Source organism: Physeter macrocephalus, chromosome 20 (assembly GCF_002837175.3).
Source record: "Physeter macrocephalus isolate SW-GA chromosome 20, ASM283717v5, whole genome shotgun sequence".
Classification (NCBI taxonomy): Eukaryota; Metazoa; Chordata; class Mammalia; order Artiodactyla; family Physeteridae; genus Physeter; species Physeter macrocephalus.
In genome coordinates this window covers 50,732,122-50,748,538 of record NC_041233.1, presented here as the reverse complement: position 1 = coordinate 50,748,538, position 16,417 = coordinate 50,732,122, and the positions used below count along the sequence as shown (strand labels likewise).

The 16,417-nt window shown below is 41.2% G+C and overlaps 1 protein-coding gene and 1 pseudogene across 4 annotated transcripts in view; both read left to right on the top strand.

The window, feature by feature from the left end:
* The window catches only part of IDE (insulin degrading enzyme), a 116,466-nt gene that overhangs the window by 5,950 nt on the left and 94,099 nt on the right, over positions 1 to 16,417 (top strand). Inside the window, exon 1 of one of the 4 annotated variants that reach the window (XM_028482100.2) lies at positions 13,539 to 13,679. The exons of the other annotated variants lie outside the window; for them this stretch is intronic. The gene's annotated coding sequence lies outside the window, so the exon portion shown is untranslated. Of the gene's footprint in view, positions 1 to 13,538; positions 13,680 to 16,417 lie in introns of those variants that run through there. 4 annotated transcript variants of the gene reach the window in all.
* Positions 13 to 3,576, top strand: LOC114484641 (28S ribosomal protein S24, mitochondrial-like; annotated as a pseudogene).

Below are 16,417 nucleotides of genomic sequence, written 5' to 3'. Positions count from 1 at the left end.
GATCATCTTAAACATCTTAAACTGATCATGTCTAAAACCTGTCACCAAATCTTCTACCTCAAAACCTGCTCCTGCCACCGTCTTCTTCCTTATCTCAGGTAATGACACCTCTGCTCTTCCACTTGTTTAGGCTAACAACTTGGAATCATCCTTAACCCCTTTATTGTTCTCATAGCCCTCATCCAGTCAGCATATACATCCAGATTCAGACTCTTCTCACTGCCACCACCCTGGTTCTAATCACCCTTTTACCCAGATTACTATAATAGCCCCTTAACCAGTTTCCTCGCTTCTGCATTTGCCCCTCTACATATAACCTGCTTTTGTCACCACTGGCAACATGATCTTTTTGAAATCCAAGTCATACATCTTTGTAGGGAATATAGAATACCTTGCAGTTGATCCCCGCTTTGTTCAGACTTAAAGTCCTTATAATGGTTAAGAAGGCCCTGTGGCGCCGGGCCTTGCATTACCTCTCTGATTTTGTTTCCAAAATGCTCTCACCTCAGCCAGGTGCACTGGTCTTGCTTGATTCGCTCTTGCTCACATTATTTGCACTGTTGTCCCTCTGCTCAGAATGCTCTTCCAGAAGTGAGATCAGGGAGGGCTTCACAGAGAATATGGGAGGCAAATGCCTTTGAAGGGAATATAAAATTTGGGTCAACAGAGAAGGGGAAGAGAGAGAATATTTTAGATAGAAGGAATGGTATTAGCAAAGGCTTAGACGTATATTGTTCAATTCACAGTATAATCAAGGCACAGTGAGATTTTATCGTAAAGGAAATAGAGAGCCTCAGATACCTTTTGAGTAGTAGTGACACGTAAGCTGTGATTGTGGGCCCCGCCCTCCGCTCGGCCCAAGATGGCGGCGCCCGTCTTTGGTCTGTGGCTCCGGCCGCTGGTGCTGTCCTGGAACCGCGAGCTGCCGTGCGTCTGGCGCGCCCGGCACACCTCCGCGGTCTGCGCCAAGAACCGGGCGGCCCGAGTCCGAGTGGGCAAGGGGGACAAGCCAGTGACTTACGAGGAGGCGCACGCGCCGCACCATATCGCCCATCGCATGGGGTGGCTGTCGATGCACGCAGGTAACCTGGATGGGGAGGACCATGCTGCAGAGAGAATAGTGGAAGATGTTTTCCTTCGTAAATTTATGCTGGGCACCTTCCCAGGCTGCCTGGCCAACCAGCTTGTTCTAAAGCGCCGGGCTAACCAGGTGGACATCTGTGCCCTGGTCCTGAGGCAGCTACCTATAAGTTCTTCTTCCTTGTGGGCTACAGTGAGACTCTGCTGTCCCACTTTTAGAAGTGTCCTGTGCATCTGCACCTCCAAACTGTGCCCTCAAAGGTTGTGTATAAGTATATCTAGGACAACCAACCTGTTTGCATCAAACTGTAGCCTGCAAAGGACAGAAACTTGTGGAAAAGGACTGAAGTAGAAACAGGGGAAATACATCCCCTCAGACTACTGAGGCTTTGTCTTCAAAGTTGGCTGTTGAATAAATAGACTCTCCATGTTGTCTTGCTTCTTGGTCTGTCTAGAGAACTAGAATAGGGTTTCTTTGAGGATGCTCCGGGGTTCCCAGGAAGGCTGCCAGTTCCTGAGGTTTAGGTAATAGCTATGGTTCAGTGAGCACCTTGTGCCTATCACTGTGTCAGGAACTTTACCTGAAGTTCTTTGTTTTCTCTTAAAGTGGAAAGAGCCATTTTTGGAGATTATAAAACAATGTTAATTTTTTCAAAATTAAAACAGTGTGGACATGTATTAAATCAGCCGTGAAGCTTACTTGTAATTCTGCCCCAGAGAAAGCTACTGTGAACAGTTTGTTGTAATTCCAGATGTACTTTTATTCCCCCAGAAATAATGTAGCACATAGTCATCTATTAAACAAGCGTAACTGCACCTAGTCTGTGCCAGACACTCTTCTGAGTAGCTTGGAACCCATCAATGACGAAAACATTCCATTCCAAGATCCTTGCCTTCATAATACTTGTATCCCAGTGGAGGGGGACAGGGAGGGTTAGGCCACATTGAAGACTCCAGGCAGGTGTGGAATATAGATATGCAGGTAAATGGAGGAAGAATATTTCAGAAAGTGGCATCTGCAAAAGCCACACATGGTGCTGGGAAATGGGACAGGGATTGCTCACCTTCAACTTCACCCTGACACTGATGACCTTCACCTTGACCATGATCCTGGTACCCCTAACTTGACCCTGAACTTTAACCCACCCACTCTAATCCTAACCCTTGATCGTCCCTGATCCTACCCACAACTTGACCTTTACCCTCAGTCTCACTCTTACCTGAGGGTGCCAACCAGGCCCCACCCCGCCCCATCCTGTCTCCAATGCTAACTGACTGACTCACCATGACCCTGACCCTGTGTCCCTCACATTTATGTAACCCTGACTCTCAGTCAGGAACTTGACTGAAGACTTCATCCTAACACTGTCTCGACCCTTATGGTGACCCTAACTCATCCTAACTGGTAACACTGATGCTCGCTTTGACAGATTATGCTCCTCATCCAAACTCTTATGACCTTGACTGTGAACCTGAAAGTCATTTAAATCTGACCTTAATCCTGACCCTCACTCATCATTTAAATCTGACCTTAATCCTGACCCTCACTGATCACTAAACCAGACTATGACCTTGACCTTGAAACTCAGCCATCACCCAGACCCTGTCCTTCACACAGATCTGACCCTACTCTTGACCCTGACCATGACCCTATTCTTAGACTCAACAATCCTGAAGTCATTCAGGCCCTGAGACTCACCCTGATCCCCTGACGACAAACCTCAACCTGAACCTGACTTTGATCCTCACACTGACCCTCACACTCAGTCTGATCCGGGACCTGGCTTTTCATCTGAATTTGACCCTCACCCTGTTCCACGTTTTCATCATAATACTGACTCTGACCAGAAGGTGTTCTGACCCTCACCCTTACACCGACTGTGACCTTGACTGAACCTCAGCTGGACTCGATTATGTCCCTGACCCTCATGACCCAGATCCACCCACATACTGAATCTTATTCAAATCCTCAACCTGACACTGGCCCAACCCTGTACCTGACTGTGACCCTTAGGCTCCCCCTTGCCTTGATATTGACTCATCCAGACCTTGACCCTGATCCTTTTTTTTTTAATCGAAATACATTGGACAGGTAAAGTTATATAAATTCAAAGTGTACAACATGTTAATTTAAGGACATTGTTATATTTTAATGTGATTGTAGCAATAATTAGCACCTCTATCTCATTACAAAATTATCCTTTCTTTTTAGTAGTTGGAAAAATTGTTATAGTCTCTTAGCAAGTTTGATGATTATAATATTTTTGTCCCTATTGTATGGTACTAAGCATTATATCTCTAGGGCTTATTTACTACTTGTAAATGTGTACTCTTAACATCTGTCCCCCCACTCGCTCATCCCCTGCTAATCACTTTTATTCTGTTTTTAAAAATTTAGCTTTGTTAAATTGTACATGTAAATGATGTCATACTCTGTCTTTCTATGTCTGCAAGTCCATCCATGTTGTCGTAAATGGCAGAATGTCCTCCTTCCTCGAGGCTGAATAATATTCCAGTGTGTGTGTGTGTGTGTGTGTGTGTGTGTGTGTGTGAGAGAGAGAGAGAGAGAGAGAGAGAGAGAGAGAGACACCTTTATCCACTTGATGAGTACTTATATTGTTTCCATGTCTTGGCTATTGTGAATAATCCTGCAATAAAAATAGGAGTGCAAAAAAAAAAGCTGTGATTGTGAACGATTAATCTGGCTATTTTTGGAAGCACAGTTGAAATGCAGTCAGAGATCGAAAGAGGATAAAGTAGTAGTGCAAATAACAAGGAAAGGAGAGTGTCTGCAGAAGATATGTCTGAAAAGATTCAGCAGCTTTGACTAAGTATGGGGGGAGGTGGAGGAATCAAAGAGGCCTAAGGACTTGGGCCTGCATGACTTTGAAATTAGCTAGGAGTGACCACCAGGGTAGAGAAGGCTCTTGTGGGGAGATTCAGCTGCAGGAAGTGGGAAGAAGTCCAGGCAGGTGCTGGATGTCGGTGCTGCCTGGTGGGTGGCTGGTGTTCTAAAGGCATACCAAGAGAACAGGTTGGTCAGGTGCATCGGTAGAGCACAGCAGTGCAGTCAGGTTGGAACTTCAAGAGCTGGCTGTATTGGGAAGTTGGATGACTCGAGGCCCGTCAGGACAGTGGACCAGACTGAGCAGTCCTTAAACATCCAGAAAGAGAACCAAAATGATGATCCAGTTTGTGGATTGGTAGCTCAGGGAAGAGTTCAATTAAAAAATCATGATGGGGGGCTTCCCTGGTGGCGCAGTGGTTGCGCGTCCGCCTGCCGATGCAGGGGAACCGGGTTCGCGCCCCGGTCTGGGAGGATCCCACGTGCCGCGGAGCGGCTGGGCCCGTGAGCCATGGCCGCTGGGCCTGCGCGTCCGGAGCCTGTGCTCCGCAACGGGAGAGGCCGCAGCAGAGGGAGGCCCGCATACCACAAAAAAAAAAAAAAAAAAAATCATGATGGGACTTCCCGGTGGCTCAGTGGTTAAGAATCCGCCTGCCAATGCAGGGGACACGGGTTTGAGCCCTCGTCGGGGAAGATCCCACATGCCGCAGAGCAGCTAAGACTGTGTGCCACAACTACTGAGCCTGCGCTCTAGGGCCCGCAAGCCACAAGTACTGAGCCCACGTTCCACAACTACCAAAGCCCACATGCCTAGAGCCTGTGCTCTGCAACAAGAGAAGCCACCGCAATGAGAAGCCCACGCGCCAAAACGAAGAGTAGCCCCCACTTGCCACGACTAGAGAAAGCCCTTGCGCAGCAACGAAGACCCAACGCAGCCAAAAATAAATAAAATAAATAAATTTATTTTTTTTAAAAATCATCATGATCCTTTGCCCAGTGTTACAGGCTACTTTATTTTAGGACGTGTAGAGTTATATTTGGGGCCAGGAGCTCTGAAGGAGCAAGGATCCCTGTAATGTTATCCCTGGTACCTAGCACAGTGTCTGGCACATAGTAGGAGTTCATTATTTGTTGGATGAATTTGACACGGACACAGGCTCCTGGAAGTAGGAAGCCCTAATCATAAACATAATTCAGTTTTTGCCTACAGTTTGCCATTTCCATTCTCCTAATGTCAGTGTAGCCAGTAATTAGTATTTGTGTGTGTGTCTCTTATAAAGAAATTAGAGGTGGTGGTGTATTTCCAAGATTTCTTGCAGGTCTGAGTTATTCATAGGAACTACATTGGTTTGAAAAGGGATAGGACATAAGGGACAGGACAGTGTGGTGGAAAAGGGCTCTACATATTGTACAAAGACTCAGTTCAACTGGATTCTGGTCTTGGTCTGCCATGAGCTTGGCCGTGTGGTTGTGGGTGCTGGACCAGATCATCTTTCAAGTTCCTCCCAACTCCATGAATCTGAGACCGTATATTTTTAAAAGCTCTAATCTCTGTTAGAACCTCAGAAGGGATTTTGCCTTGCTCTCTAGCTGTACTTTGGCTCTGAGAATAGGCAGTTTCTCATAATCAGTTGGAGTCATGATGCTAGTATAATTGAGTTGCTGGCAGTAGAGATTGTATAATTGTTTTATGAAGTGATATATAATAAAGAATATTCCTGGGCTTCCCTGGTGGCGCAGTGGTTGAGAATCCGCCTGCCAATGCAGGGGACACAGGTTTGTGCCCCGGTCCGGGAAGATCCCACATGCCGCGGAGCGGCTAGGCCCGTGAGTCATGGCCGCTGAGCCTGTGTGTCCAGAGCCTTGCTCTGCAACGGGAGAGGCCACAACAGTGAGAGGCCCGCGTACCACAAAAAAAAAAAAAAAAGAATATTCCTTTGAAAGCTCATCTGATACATATCAATGTTTGTAATTGGTGCTCTTAATAGTTTTAATTTATTAAATAGCTGTATAGTTGCCTTTGTAGTATAGCAACAAAGTCTCACTCAAGATCAGTTTATGAGGAAAATAATACTGCTTATTATGGAGCTTTTTGTCACAAAGGATACAAGTTCACTTGCAATAGTAACTGGATAAAACATATCCAACAATTCGATGACTAGCATAATGGGCCCTGCAACTCATTTGTTTTTGTTTTCTTCTGTCTATTAAATACAAAAAAAATGGCTTGCGGGGCAAACCTAATGCGTAATTGACTTTCTTAAGGAATGAGATTCTGAATTCAGTAGTTGCACTGGTGATTTTTTTTCTGAAGAACACATGACCTACTACATATATGCTAAAAATCAAACATTCTGACTTTTAAGGGAAAATTTAAATGAATCTATTTAATACATGGCTGATTAAAAAAATTAATTTTTATATTTACCAAAGTAATACAGGCAGAGTTTTAAGAGTTAAATAGTACTAAAAGGTTTACAGCAAAAACAGCAATTCCCTGCTCCCAGAGGCAACCACATTCAACTTTTTTTTGGGGGGGGGGCTGCACTGCGCTGTATGCAGGGATCTTAGTTCCCCAACCAGGGATGGAACCTGCGTCCCCTTCAGTGGAAGGGCAGAGTCTTAACCACTGGACTGCCAGGGAAGTCCCCACATTCAACTTTTTAAGCTATTTATTTTGAAATTTATTTTAATATTTCCAAATAATATGCTAATACTGTTATTCCTTGATTTCTTAATTTTAGGAATTATCTGTTGATTTGTTTTTATGGTAGATAAAGATTTAATTCTCTTCCCTTATCCTTCCTTCTTGCTCCATCTTACCAAACTAGTTATATCACAGATTTTGGATATAGCAGTCTTCAGTATTTATATTATTATGCCTTTGTAAATATTATTCACTGCCAGGCTAAGTAGTGTAATCTGATTACATTCTTTTTCTTGTTCATATTTTTGTTTTTGCCTTTTGTCATTTTCTGTTTACTTATTTCTTCTTCTTCCCGGTTGCTTCCACAGCCACTTAGTACGATTTCTCACATGACCAAACTTATTAAATGATCTATTGATTCCATATTTTTTCCTTGGAGACTTCCCCTCCAGACACTTTCCCCTGAGCTGCAGTCTGGACTAGTTTTGCTCCAGGCCTCCTGTAAAGTGGTTGCCTGGAATTTCCCTTTGTTTCTCTCCTATAATGAATTTCCTGAATCTCATATTTTGTTCTATCTTGGTTTGCTCCTTCATTCAAAAGATACATGGTATATTTGAAACATGTATTCCAGTAACTTCTTGAGAAAGAGAGCACATCGGAGATAACTTTTTAAAGATCTTCTAATGATTTCCTAAACAGAAAAGTGTAGATTTGGGTTTTCGTGTGAATCTACATATTTGTAGAATAAATCTACAAAATTGAGAAAGATGATCTGAGTGGCTTCTACTCTTCTGTCCAGCTCTAGAGTTGTAGGATTCTAAATACTTGAGAATTAAATGATTTTACAGATTATTTAGCAAATGGTTAAAGAAACAAACTTTTGAAGAGACCCTTTGCAGAACTTTGACAAAAAAAGACATATAACTTTTCTTTTTCTCCCCTTTCTTTTGATTGTTCTTTGCGTATTTCCATTTTATTTATTTTTTTCTTGCAGTTTCATTGAGATCTAATTGGCATACAGCATGGTGTAAGTCTTAGGTGTACAGCATAATGATTTGACTTACATACATCCTGAAATGATTACTACAGTAAGTTTACTGAACATCCATCATCTATATAGATACAAAATTAAAGAAATAGAAAAAAATATTTTTCCTCATGACGTGAACTCTTGGATTTACTCTCTTAACAACTTTCATATATAGCATAGAACAGTGTTAATTATATTTATCATGCTGTACATTACATTCCCGGTACTTATTTATCTCATAACTGGCAGTTTGTACCTTTTGACTGCCTTCATCCAATTCCCCCTTCCCCTATCCCTCCATCTCTGGTAACCACAAATCTGACCTCTTTTTCTAGGAGTTCTTTTTTAAAAAAATATTTTATTTATTTATTTGGCTGCACCGGGTCTTTAGTTGCAGCATGCACAGTCTTTGTTGCCGCATGCAGGATCTTTAGTTGCAGTATGTGGAATCTTTGGTTGTGGCATGCGGGATCTAGTTCCCTAACTAGGGATTGAACCTGGGCCCCCTGTGTTGGGAGTGAGGAGTCTTAACCACTGGACCACCAGGGAAGTCCCTGTTTGTTCTTGAAGTATAATTGACCTACAACACTATGTTAGTTCCTGTTACACAATATAGCAATTTGATATTTCTGTACATTTCAAAATGATCACCATGATAAGTTTAGTTACTATCTCTCATCATACAAAGATATTACATAATTATTGAATATATTCCCCAGACTACATTTTATACCCATCACTCATTTATTTTGTAACTGGGAGTTTGTACTTCTTAATCTCCCTCACCTGTTTCTCTCCTCCCCTAGCCCCCTCCCCTCTGGCAACCACCTGTTTGTTCTCTGTATCTGTGATTCTGTTTGTTTGTTTGTTCATTTGTTCTGTTTTTTAGATTCCACATACAAGTGAAATCATACAGTATTTGTCTCTCTGACTTATTTCACTTAACATAATACCCTCTAGGTCCATCCATGTTGTTGCAAATGACAAGATTCCATTCTTTTTTATGGTTGAGTAATATTCCATTGTTTGAGATATATATATGCATACACACACGTATCTCTCACATCTCTATTCATCTATTGATGTGCACTTGAATTATTTTATAACTTGGCTATTGTAAATCATGCTACAATGAAATGATATATCCGATAAGGGGTTAATATCCAAAATATACAAAGAACTCATACAACTCAACATCAAAATAAACAACCCAATCAAAAAATGGGCAGAGAGGGACTTCCCTGGCAGTCCGGTGGTTAAGACTTCGCCGTCCAGTACAGGGGTTGTGGGTTTGATCCCTGGTCGGGGAGCTAAGATCCCACATGCCTTGGGGCCAAAAAACCAAAACATAAAAGAGAAGCAATATTGTAACAAATTCAATAAAGAGTTTAAAAATGGTCCACATCAAAAAAAAAATCTAAAATAAAAAAATGGGCAGAGAATCTAATAGATATTTTTCCAAAGAAGACATAAAGATGGCCAACAAGCACATGAAAAGATGCTCATCGCTAATCATCAGGGAAATAAATCAAAACCACAATGAAATCTCACCTCACATCTGTCAGGATGGCTATTATCAAAAAGACAACAAAGAAGAAGTGTTAGTGAGGATGTGGAGAAAAGAGAACCCTTGTGCATTGTCGGTGGGGATGTAAATTGGTGCAGCCACTGTGGAAAACAGTATGGAGGTTCCTCAAAATATTGAAAATAGAACTACCATATGATCCAGCAATTCCACTCCTGGGTATGTGTCTGAAGAAAATGAAAACATTAATTCAAAAAGATATATGGAGTCCTGTGATCATTGCAGCATTATTTAAAATAGCCAAGATGTGGAAGTAACCAAAGTGCCCATCAGTAGATGAGCGGGTAAAGATGATGTGGTGTGTACACACACACACACACACACACAAAATGTAGTATTACTCAGCCATAAAAAAGAATGAAATCCTTTGTTTTTAACTGAACTTAAAAGATTTGTTTTTATGGAGCAAGTGCATTTGAGATTTTGCTTTTCAAACAAGAAGAAATGAAAACAAACATTAGCTTTCTTTTTTCCTTCTTTATTTGGTTGGTGAAAGTTTTCCCACCTTCCCTTCTTCCCTAGGGCTACTCGGTGGTTTTTGTGTGCTCTGCTGATGGCTAATACAAGTCACCATGTACACATCATTAGCCACCATCTGAAGGGGCTAGGTGTTGGGCACCATTTAATTTAGGGTAAAATATTCTTGAGCTCAGAGTCTGTTCCAGGAAGATATCAGTGAACTGGACTCCTGGTTCTGAGTTTGTACTCCAAACTGCCATCCCATGACGAAATGTCATATTCTCTCTATAAGTCTATTCCCTTGGGAGCCAGTGTGATGCAGTGGAAAAGTCACTGTCTAGTAGTCGGACCTGAGTTAAAGCCCTCTTTGGCGTGGGTTGGTTTTGTTATCTTGAATGGGTTACTTTGCATGGGCCTTTTTTTTTTTTTTTTTACTAGGCATTGGACTAAGTAGCTTCAAAATCCCTGCGTCCAATAAGTTTTGATTTCTGAACAGCATTGGCTTCTACTGATGTATAGTCCCTTTTGTTTTCTTGTGCTAAAATGTTGCCGTCTCCTCACTTTGTGTTGTTTTTATTTTAGAGAGTTATTCTGGCCAACTATAAAGTATGTGGCTGTGGACCAGTAGGCTGGGATGTGGCATGCAAATATGTTTTGCAGTTGTTATTTTTTATGTATTTATTTTAGGCTGCGTTGGGTGTCCGTTGTGGTGCGTGGGCTTCTCATTGCAGTGGCTTCTCTTGAGGAGCGTGGGCTGTAGGCGCTTGGGCTTCAGTAGTTGTGGCACACAGGCTAAGTATTTGTCACTTGTGGGCTCTAGAGCGCAGTCTCAGTAGTCATGGCACACAGGCTTAGCTGCTCTGCAGCATGTGGGATCTTCCCGGACCAGGGATTGAACCTGTGTCCCCTGCATTGACAGGCGGATTCTTAACCACTGTGCCACCAGGGAAGTCTCTGCGGTTGTTATTTTTTAAATGTGTATAAACACTTAAAAATCCCAAGAATTCAGACCCTTTAGGGAAAGTGGCATGATGTGTGATACTGGGCCCACATTACTCTCTGGCAGCAGTTGGCCTGAGCTGAGATTTACTTCCCTTTCATATGGGACATGTATTCCTTCTCACGACAATTTGCTCATTTATGTTACCTGTTTGACCTTGTAAGCATGTAGATTCATGAGCCTTGCTATGAAGTGATTAGAAGAAATCAGTCTTATTAGTTTTTAGTCATAGTTTTTGGTAATAGTGAAAAAGAAGTAAAATACACATATAAATTGCTCTGAAGCTACAGAAATGATTGTGTAATCAGGACTACCCCCTGCTTTGTTTGTGGTTTACAAAGAATTATCACATCATGTTATTTGATCCTTATGGCAACTGAATATAGTTGACAGAGAAATAAAAGAATCCCACATCTCTTAAGAAGTTGAATTTAATTCAGGTAGCTCTGCTGCCTCTGAATTCACCTTATAGTCTAGAACCTGGGCAAGGCTGAAGGAATGAGAGTGGGTGGGTACAGAAGAGCGTTAAGCTTGTTTCTAGGAAAGTAGGTAGAGCGTCAACCTGGGCTAGATGGGCAAACATAAAGGGAGTAGCAAGTCTCTTCTCCCAAGCTGTGAGGCATCTCCAGAGATGCCCAACAAGAAGAGAGCGGGAAAAGTGAAAAAATTAGTATACAGAATGTCAAGAAGATGATAAGTATAATGTAACAGAGTGGGGAAGGCCAAGAGAAACAAGGTGACTACATTAGGGTCTCTGGTAGATCAGGTCAGATAAATAAGGCAGATGTGCACACTGACACTGGGAAGATAACCATTCCTAGAAGTTGAGTAGACAAGGCTGTCTGATAAGTTGGATACATGGTTAAAACAATAGATTTTTTTTTTCCTAAGGTAAAATGGGTATTTGTTTGTACGTAAACTTATAAATTGACCAGCCAAACTGGTACTAATGTTATCATGACTCAGCAAAATACAAAACATCTTTCCACAAATATTAGAGTACTGGACAAATTAGGGGTTGTAATAATATAAATGCTGTATATATTTATAATAGCTTTATTGATACCATGCAATTCACTCATTTAAAGTATGCCATTAAGTGGCTTTTAGTATAGTCACAGAGTTTTGCAGCCATGACCACAGTCAATTTTAAAGATCTTTATCCACTCAAAAAGAAATCCCTTACCCTTTAGCATTGACTTCTCATTTCCCTCTTCCTCTAGCCCCTGGCAACAATTAATTTGCTTTCTGTCTCTAAGGATTTGCCTATTCTGAATATTTCATATAAATGGAATCATGCAATATGTGGTCTTTTGTGTTTGGCTTCTTTCACTTAGCATGTTTTCAAAGTTTATCCATGTTGTAGCATGTGTCAGTGCTTCATTCCTTTTTATTGCTGATTAATATTCCATTATATGGATATGCCACATTTTATCCATTAATCAGTTGATGGACATCTGGGTTGTTTACAGTCTTGAAATATTATGAATAAGACAGCTATGAACATTCAGGTACAAGTTCTGTGTGGATATATGTTCTCATTTCTCTTGGTGTGTACCTAGGAATGGAAATGCTAAGTCATATGGAACCTGTGTTTAACCTTTTCAGGGACTGCCAGACTTTTTTAAAGCAGTGGTACCACTTTACATTCTTACCAACACTGTACGAGAGTTCCAATTTCTTCACATCCTTGCTAACACTTGTTATTATATATGTGTTTTGTTGTAGCCGTCCTGCTGTGTGTGATGGTATTTCATTGCAGTTTTGATTTGCATTTCCCTGCTGGCTAATGATGTTGAGTATCTTTTCATGTGCTTATTATCCATTTGTATTATATATCTTCTTTGGAGAAATGTCTATTCAGATCCTTTGCCTATTTTTTTCAACTGGGTTGTCTTGTTATTGAGTTGTAAGTGTTCCTTATATATTCCAGATATGTCTCTTATCAGATATATGATCTGCAAGTATTTTGTCCTATTCTGTAGGTTGTCTTAATGGTGTTCTTTGAAGCACAAAGTTTTGTGGGTTTTTTTGGCTTAAACAACAGAAATTTATTTTCTCACAGTGGAGAAATGGAGGCTGGAAGACTGAAATTGAGGTGTTGGCAGTTTGCTTTCTCCTGAGGCCTCTCTCCTTGGTTTGCAGGTGGCTGCCTTTTCTGTGTCCTCACATGGCTTTTCCTCTGTGCCCATGCATCCCTGGTGTCTCTGTATATCCTAATCTCTTCTTATAAGGACACTAGTCAGATTTGATTACGGCCCACCCTAAAGGCATTTTAACTTAATTACCTCTTTAAAGGCCCTATCTCCAAATACAGTTACATTCTGAAGTAGTGGGATGTTAAAAAACAAGACAACAGGCCCAAAATGGAGTTGCTTATACTAAGCCCCATGTCATCAAACTGAGACTTAATTACAGTTTTGGCTCTCCCAGAAATGGAATCTTAAACCAGTCAATCAGAAATTGTCTGATCAGCACTAGTTAGATAATCTGCCTGAGAGACCTCTGTCATCCCCTAAAGGAAAGTGACCTTACAATAACCAACCCGCTTTTTTGCCTAGTATAATTGGAGCTCCTTTCTATCTGCTGCATTGGCTGCTGCCCAATTCTAATCGATTTTTGCTCAAATAAACTCTTAAAATCTTTAGTATGCCTTAGTTTATCTTTTAGTCATAAGAATGTGTGAATTGGGGGGGAGCACAGTTCAGTCCATAACAGCAACATTAAGGATTTCAGATTTGCTCTTAAGAGCAATGGAAAACCATCAAAAGATTAGAAGCAAGGGCTATGTTAAAGGGGATGTAGCCGATGCTTCTAGACATCATTTTTTTTTTTTTTTTTTTTTACTAACAAAACCCTGTTTTTTATTCAAGGCTTCAGTGTGTTCAGTCAAAAATGCAAACTGGTTCCCTTGGCACAAGGAACCTCTTGGGAAGCCATGTGACAGTATAAGTGGCTAATGAGATATAATTTGGAGGTCTACTGAGTGGACTTCAATCGTCTCAGGGGAGGCTGTTGTTTTACTGAAAAAAGGTATGTTCCTTTATCCTACACTCTTTCTTCTTCTTCCTATCTGGGGAAAGGATACAATGCTTGGAGGTACAGGAGTCATCTTGAAACCATGAGGATGAAGGTTTCATGCTAAGGATATAGAGCAGGCAGATTGGAAGAGCTTGGTTTTCACATCACGCCCTTGAGCTGCTATATAAGCTCTGGTCAGTCTACATCCAGACTTTTTGTTACACGTGAATAATAAATCCCTAATTATTTAAACCACTGAGGTAGGGATTCCTATTACAGCTGAACACATTACTTCCTGGTACAGAGGGCTAGAGAAGGAATATCAGTTTAGAGGCCTTTGCCAGAGTCCAGACCAGAGATGACAAGGACCTGCATTAGAATGGCAGCAATGTCCTTGGAGCAAAGTGGACTGATCCCAGATACAAGATACATTGCCTGAGCAGCCTCCACATTTGATCCCATGAATTTCCCCTCGCTTGTTAGGGCCTTTGAGTTTGCTTTATTTAGCCTTCCCTTAAAGTCCTATAGCATACACAGCCAGTAAACATTTTTGGAGCACCTACTCAGTGGTGGGTCCTGTATTTTTGAGGTATTTTTCCCTGGCTACTCATAAGTACATTGATCACTCTTTCCCGTGAAGTCAGTTGTTTTCAACTTTATGTCTGTAATCCACAGTAATAAATATATTTTATATCATGACTGAAACACATGAAACTTGATATATAACTGAAAAAGAAAAGTTTCACAAAGCAGTATTTGAAATATGTGCCATAAGCTTCATTATTTTTCATTCTATTCTACTGTTTAAAAAAAAGATGCTGATCTCATCCACCGCTCACTAAGTTTGCTTTCATGATCCACCGGTGAGTCAAGGACCATGGATTGAAAACTCAATCTCTATCATTCTTTTGGCCGCCATTATTCACTACCTAGTGATATCTCTTGAACTGATATTTATGTTACCATCTGGACCATGAGCCCCCTCCCTACCTAACTGTATCCATAGTGCCTGGCACTGTGCCTGGCACATAGTGGATTGTATGCTTCTTGAGATCAAGAGCCTCGCAGTGTGACCCTTTGAGTCCCCTCAGCACTATGAACATGAGAATTCCACCCTTCCCATTTGCCTGGGGTCGAGTAGGCGGAGGTCTTTTTTTTAATTTTTATTTATTTATTTTTTATATAGCAGGTTCTTATTAGTCATCCATTTTATACACATCAGTGTATACATGTCACCATATGTCATATGTTTGTTCTCTACATCTGTGTCTCTATTTCTGCCTTGCAAACTGGTTCATCTGTACCATTTTTCTAGATTCCACATATATGTGTTAATATACGATATTTGTTTTTCTCTTTCTGACTTACTTCACTGTGCATGACAGTCTCTAGGTCCATCCACGTCTCTACAAATGACTCAATTCAGTTCCTTTTTATGGCTAAGTAATATTCCATTGTATATGTGTACCACATCTTCTTTATCCATTCTGTCTGTCGATGGACATTTAGGTTGCTTCCATGACCTGGCTATTGTAAATAGTGCTGCAATGAACATTGGGGTGCATGTGTCTTTTTGAATTATGGTTTTCCCTGGGTATATGCCCAGTAATGGGATTGCTGGGTCATCTGGTAATTCTATTTTTAGTTTTTTAAGAAACCTCCATACTGTTCTCCATAGTGACTGTATCAATTTACATTCCCACCCACAGTGCAAGAGGGTTCCCTTTTCTCCACACCCTCTCCAGCATTTGTTGTTTGTAGATCTTCTGATGATGCCCATTCTAACCGGTGTGAAGTGATACCTCATTGTACTTTTGATTTGCTTTTCTCTAATAATTAGTGATGTTGAGCAGCTTTTCATGTGCCTCTTGGCCGTCTTATGTCTACTTTGGAGAAATGTCTATTTAGGTCTTCTGCCCATTTTTTGATTGGGTTTTTTTTCAATATTGAGCTGCATGAGCTGTTTATATACTTTGGAGATTAATCCTTTCTCTGTTGATTCATTTGCAAATATTTTCTCCCATTCTGAGGGTTGTCTTTTCGTCTTGTTTATAGTTTCCTTTGCTGTGCAAAAGCTTTTAAGTTTCATTAGGTCCCATTTGTTTATTTTTGTTTTTATTTCCATTACTCTAGGAGGTGGGTCAAAAAAGATCTTGCTGTGATTTATGTCAAAGGGTGCTCTTCCTATGTTTTCCTCTAAGAGTTTTATAGTGTCTAGGTGTGTGGGTTTATCTCTGAGCTTTCTATCCTGTTCCATTGATCTATATTTCTGTTTTTTTTGTTTGTTTGTTTTTTTTTGTTTGTTTTTTTGTGGTACACGGGCCTCTCACTGTTGTGGCCTCTCCCGTTGCGGAACACATGCTCCCGACGCACAGGCTCAGCGGCCATGGCTTACGGGCCCAGCCGCTCCGCGACATGTGGGATCTTTGTGGACCAGGGCACGAACCTGTGTCCCCTGCATCTGCAGGCGGATTCTCAACCACTGCGCCACCAGGGAAGCCCTATATTTCTGTTTTTGTGCCGGTACCATATTATTTTGATTACTGTAGCTTTGTAGTATAGTCTGAAGTCAGGGAGTCTGATTCCTCCAACTCCGTTTTTTTCCCTCAAGATTGCTTTGGCTGTTCGGGGTCTTTTGTGTCTCCATACAAATTTTAAGTTTTTTTTTTTTTTTTTTTTTTTTGCGTTACTCGGGCCTCTCACTGTTGTGGCCTCTCCTGTTGCAGAGCACAGGCTCCGGACGCGCAGGC